This window comes from Ricinus communis, chromosome 10 (assembly GCF_019578655.1).
Source record: "Ricinus communis isolate WT05 ecotype wild-type chromosome 10, ASM1957865v1, whole genome shotgun sequence".
In the NCBI taxonomy this organism is placed as follows: Eukaryota; Viridiplantae; Streptophyta; class Magnoliopsida; order Malpighiales; family Euphorbiaceae; genus Ricinus; species Ricinus communis.
The window spans coordinates 22314429-22320146 of NC_063265.1; positions in this window are offsets into that span (position 1 = coordinate 22314429).

Consider the following 5718-nt stretch of genomic DNA (forward strand, 5'->3'; position numbering starts at 1 on the left):
CTTGCAAAACCTAAAGGTTGTAATCTTAGTGATTATAGTGGAATACTCGAGTGTGATCTTGAGGAGCAGATGTAGGGAGGATTGTTCTCGAACCATTATAAACCCTTGTGTCATCTTCTCTAACATTTACTCTGCTTATATTATCCTTAATCTCTTATGTTTTTACCTAAAACCATTAACTTCTGCAATTTGAGGTCACCAATTCAACCCCCCTTTCTTAGTTCTAAAGGACAACAAGTGGTATCAGAGCAAGTTCGCTCTTATCAAGCTTAATTATGAGTGTAAAGATCATGGAAACTAATAAAGGAGTCCAACATCTCAAGCCATTCTTTGATAGATCCGACTATACATTTTGGAAATTTCATACGAAAATCTACTTGGATTCCTATAGCATTAAAGTGTGGGACTATATGGTGAAGAAATGGAAAGCTCCCATCGAAATAAAGAATGGTGAAGAAAGAATCCTTCCTAGAGAAGAATGGGTAGATGCCAACAAGAAGCACAACCACAAGAACAAGCAAGCCATGACTATACTTATGAATTGGCTCTTTAGAGAAGAATGTGGGAGAGTGCAATGTTGCACTATGGTTCATAAAATTTAGACTACCTTGGAGAACTATTATAAAATCATGAAGCAAGTAAAATCAAGGAAAATCCAAATGTACGTTATCAAATATGAGATGTTCAAGATGAAGCCAAATGAGTCCATCACCAGAATGACAAATAGACTTCTCACCCTCGTCAACAACATGAGAAAGCTTGGGAAGCACTATGAGCTAGTAGACATCAACAACAAAATACTTAGGAGTCTTCCTTTGGATAAATATGGTGCTAGTGTGGCTAGCATTGAAGAAGCAAATGAAGCCTTAAGGAAGATTCCTACAAATGTTTAAATAGGTAAGCTTCGAATTCATGAGATGTCTCTTGTGAGGGATGAAGTTGATAGAGATGGTGGGAAGAAGAAAGCCCTAGCACTCAAGGCTAGCACAAGGCTCAAGATGCAATTAATATCCTAAGTGATGATGAAGATTAAAGGAAAGCTCTAAGTAAAAGTGATGATGTGGCTCTTATCACAGAGCATATAAAGCGAATACTTAAAGCATAAAAAAGGAGAAGAAGCAAGCCTTTTATAAGCAAGAAATCATTCTCCAAATCAAGAACAAGTAAGGACAAGAATGAGGAAGTTACTTGCTATGAATGTGGGAAGTAAGGGCATATCAAACCAGCTTGTCCCAAGTACTTGAAGAGGGGAAGAACGGAGACAAAGAAAACAAAAATGGCTTAAAGGGTACTTGGAGTGATGCATTTTCATCCTCCAACAATAAAAGTGAAAGAGAAGATGAGGAAATTTGTTTCATGGCAAACATGGAAGACTCCTAAGAGGTATGTTCCACTTCTTATTCATGCAATTCTTCTTCTTGTTGTTCATTTTCAAATTTTTTTGGTGATGACTTATTGGATAATAAAGATGAGCTCTTATAAAACATGCTTTTAGAACTAAACTTTTATAAAAATAAATGTTCTAGTTTGGAGGAAGACCTTAAGATTTCAAAGAAGGAAATTGCCTCCTTAAAAACTTCTAATGATGACTTAAGGAAATCATTGGATGATGTTTCAAAAGAAAATTCTTTTAGACAGAATAATTGTTTGAAAAATGAATCTAAAGAGCTTAAGAACTCAATTTCAAAACTTCACAAAGGAAAAGAGTCTCTTGACACACTAGTTGTGTCTCAAAGACCTCCTCTTATGAGACATGGACTTGGATTCTAAGGAGCTTTATCATCCTCATCTCATAAAATAATATTTGTCAAAGCCACTCAACCACAAGCATTTGAGAGAAACTAAAATAGAGTTTCAAAAAGCAATACCCACGCTAGACCTCCCATTCTAAAGAAAGGGGAAGGTACACATGTTCCAAAGGCTAAGCCAAGAGGAACAAAGCATGCATTCATGTATAAGAACACAAATGCTAAAAAATCTTATTCATGCATGTGCAAAGGCAATCGCATGAGCTCAAAGCCTCAAGCAGAAGTGGCTAAGATGACCAATTCAAATCATATGAGGGCGCTTCATATTAGAACTTGAGACTGGAATTGGTAGAAGATAGCGTAATCAGAAGTGCAAGGGCGCTTTTAGGCGTGAACAAGGCAAGCGCGAAGGTGCTATTGTAGCGTGAATGTGGTTTTTGAAATTAATGTGATGTCAGTAACTGTTGTGATATTAGCCATCACATCAGTGCTGTGTGACTGGAGTCGTTGAAGTCCCAACGTCTCTTTTCAGAAAGCGCGAGGGCATTTAGAAAGTGCAGGGGCGCTTTTTATGACTTTAGGCAATTTTTTGCCAAGTCATCAATCTTGCAATTAAAGAGTTCTTGGACTCATTGTAATGTCCCTAAGAGGTTAGTGTATATATATATATAAGAATACCTCTCTTAAAGACTCTATAACTAAGTGTATGAATTATATATATTAAACTCTTGCAAATTTATTTCTTGACTTTCTGCACTCAATTTCTTTCTTTGTAAAGTATATTAAGTTGAAACTCTTTATTCAACTAAAACTCTAAAGGGTTGTTGTGTGTACCTAGATATTAAAAACATAAGAAATTGGTTGTTGAGTAACCATTGATACTTAAGGGTTAATAGACTTAATGAGATATTGGTTCACTAAGAGAAGAGGTTTAGTGTGCACTAAAAAAAAAAAAATTTAAGAACCACTTTTAGCTACCACACCAAAGTGGTCGCTATTTAGCTACCACATAGTGACCACTTTACTTCCACTTGGAGACCAAATTTATTTTTTCTTTTGCGACCATATTGTGACCAAATAGCGACTATACTACTAGAGACCATCAAATGTGGTCTATAAGTGGTCGCTAACTTCTCGTCAAAATATCATAAGGACAATAGCGACCATTTTAGAGACCACGTGCTTACTCTCTAAAGTAAAGACCACAAAGTATGGTCTCTAATCTGTACGCCAATCAATAATAGAGAAATGAGTGATCATTTTAGATACCACTATCATAGTCTTTGAGTTAGAGATCATGAATCATGGTTGTTAAATTGGGTACCAAATAATAGTGTGAATTTTAGCTACCACATAGAGACCAACTGCGTGGTCTTCGAGTTAAAGACTGTGTGATCTATATTTTAATTTTTAGAATTATATTCTAATAATAATAATAATGTAATAAGATTAACTAAATTGAGAACAATAATAATATAATAATATAATAATAATATAGTAAATAATATAATTAATAAGAACAATTAAACTAAATTATGATAATATTATTTAGATTAATTATAATATTTTTTATATTATATTTATTTTTATTATATTTTTATTTTATTAATAAATTTTGTTATTTACTAAGTATATTTATTAATGTTTATTGATTTAATATTTTATTTATATTATTTGATTTTTATAATTATTTATATGAAATATTATCTATAATTATTAAATTAATAAATATAAATAATGAAAATTAAAATATATTTAAATTAAAATAGTAATACACTTAAAGTAATAATGTAAATAAAATAATAATTAAATAATATCGTTAATCATGTGATAGCCTAGCTTAGAGAAGCAGTCCGATCAAGGCGGGAAGTGGACGTCGGGGCAAGAATAGGATGCTTGAACAAGGAGCGGCTTTTGGCAGGTTTCTAGGATGGCAGCACTCTAAGGTACGAGAGTCCATGATTGAATCGAATTGTACATTGAAACAGGGCGGGGAATGGTTAATAGGATATATATATATATATAAAGAGTTGGAACTAATCACATGAGGCTTTTTTGATTGTTTCCTTGTAGAGTTATAGAAACTCCAAAGTTAAACGTGCTTGGTTTGGAGAAATTTAATCGTGAGGCCAATAGGGGCCAAAGTGGACAAAGTAATTCAAGTGGGGTACATGAATGAATCGAATCGCACATCAAAATGGGCGGAAAATGGTTGGTATAATATATGTAAAGAGTTGGAACTAATTATATGTGACGTCGTTTGGTTGTTTGGCTGTGCAGTTATAGAAAATCTAAAGTTGAACGTGTTTGGTTCGGAGAAGTTTCAGGATGGGTGACCTCTTAAGAAGTTCTCGAATCCACTAAGGGGACAAAACCATGAGGCCAGTAGGGGCTAAAGCTAACAATATCTTATGTGATATGGTCTCGGGTCGTTACGAATTTATTAAGTGGTCTCTAAATAACAACCACTTATGTATAGTCTCTAAATAGCTACCAGGTAGAGACCACTTTCGGGGTAGCTGATTAGTCACCATTTTGTGTGGTCACTACTTTTAGAGACTATTCTGATTTTTTATTGCTATTTTCATTAGCGATAAAGGTTTTAGCGACCACCATATGTTTTAGTGACCACTTAAAGACCACATCGGGTGGTCTCTAAACTATTTTTTTTTTGTAGTGGTGAACCTTGAAAACACCAAGTTGTTGAGCAAACTTATAAAACCCAAAGGTTTATAATCTTAGTGATTATAGTGGAATACTCAAGTGTGATCTTAAGGAATGGATGTAGGGAGGATTGTTCCCGAACTATTATAAACCCTTGTGTCATCTTCTCTAACCCTTAATCTCCTTATATTATCCTTAATCCCTTGTGTTTTTACCTAAAACCATTAACCTTCACAATTTGAGGTGACCAATTCCATCCTTCCTTATTAGTTCCAAGGGACAACATAAATGAATCAATTTTAATGGAATTAATGTCAAACATGCACATATCATGATTGTCAAAATGCACACTACCATAAAAATATCTCACAAGTAAAATTATTTATATCATTGTTTTTAAAATGAAAGAAACATTGTCCTAAAAAAGATTGGACGTTATTACATCATCATAAAATACATTGACCATGTTTTCTTCTATTAGAGTAGTTAGCTCTTACTGACTCAATTTCTCAGACAAAGCAATGAACTCTTCCATCTTTAGCTCCTTTATCTTGGTAGTAACCTTCTCATAAACTTCCTTGATGCTCGGCTCGACCATCCTGTCGACAATCAGGTTCTTAAATATCTCGAATCCCGCCATTTTAGTCCCAGCTACTGTAATAGGTTTGGGCTTCCTAGAGTAGGGCTTGAACTCCTAGACAAATACATATTTTAGAGTCTTACCCTTTGCTTTGCCCTTAACTTCATCTTTATGGTAACCCAGCCCGTGTCGAGTCTTTTGAGCTTTGAAGTCTGGTAGTTATGCGATACCTTGTTGGGTTTTCCCTATCTATCCCAGGCATGAACTCCATCTTCTTGAACATGATGGCTACTTTAAGATCCATGAAATTCTCATAGAGAACAATAACTTGGAATCTAATAAGGGCTTTTAGCTCTTTGACAGCTTCTTGAATGTCCGAGACAACCTTACCACCTTTAGCGCTGATAGTCGATATTCTGCCTTTTATGAGGAAACTTGACCTTCTGATGCAGAATAGAAGAAACTCCTCCTAGGGCGTGGAATCTTGACCTTCCTAACAATAGTGCAAAAGTTATTGGGATGTCTAGAACAGTGAACTCCACCCAGGATTCGATAGGACCCGTCTTTACCAGTGTTGAGACTGGTCCTTCCACTTCTCTCCTTGTTTCGTCATAGGCCTCCAATGGTTTCAAATCTTTCACAGTCATCCTTAGCTTATGGAGCATGTGAGAAGGACACATATTGATGGCTAGCCCATCATCCACTATCATACATAGGGTCCTTTTT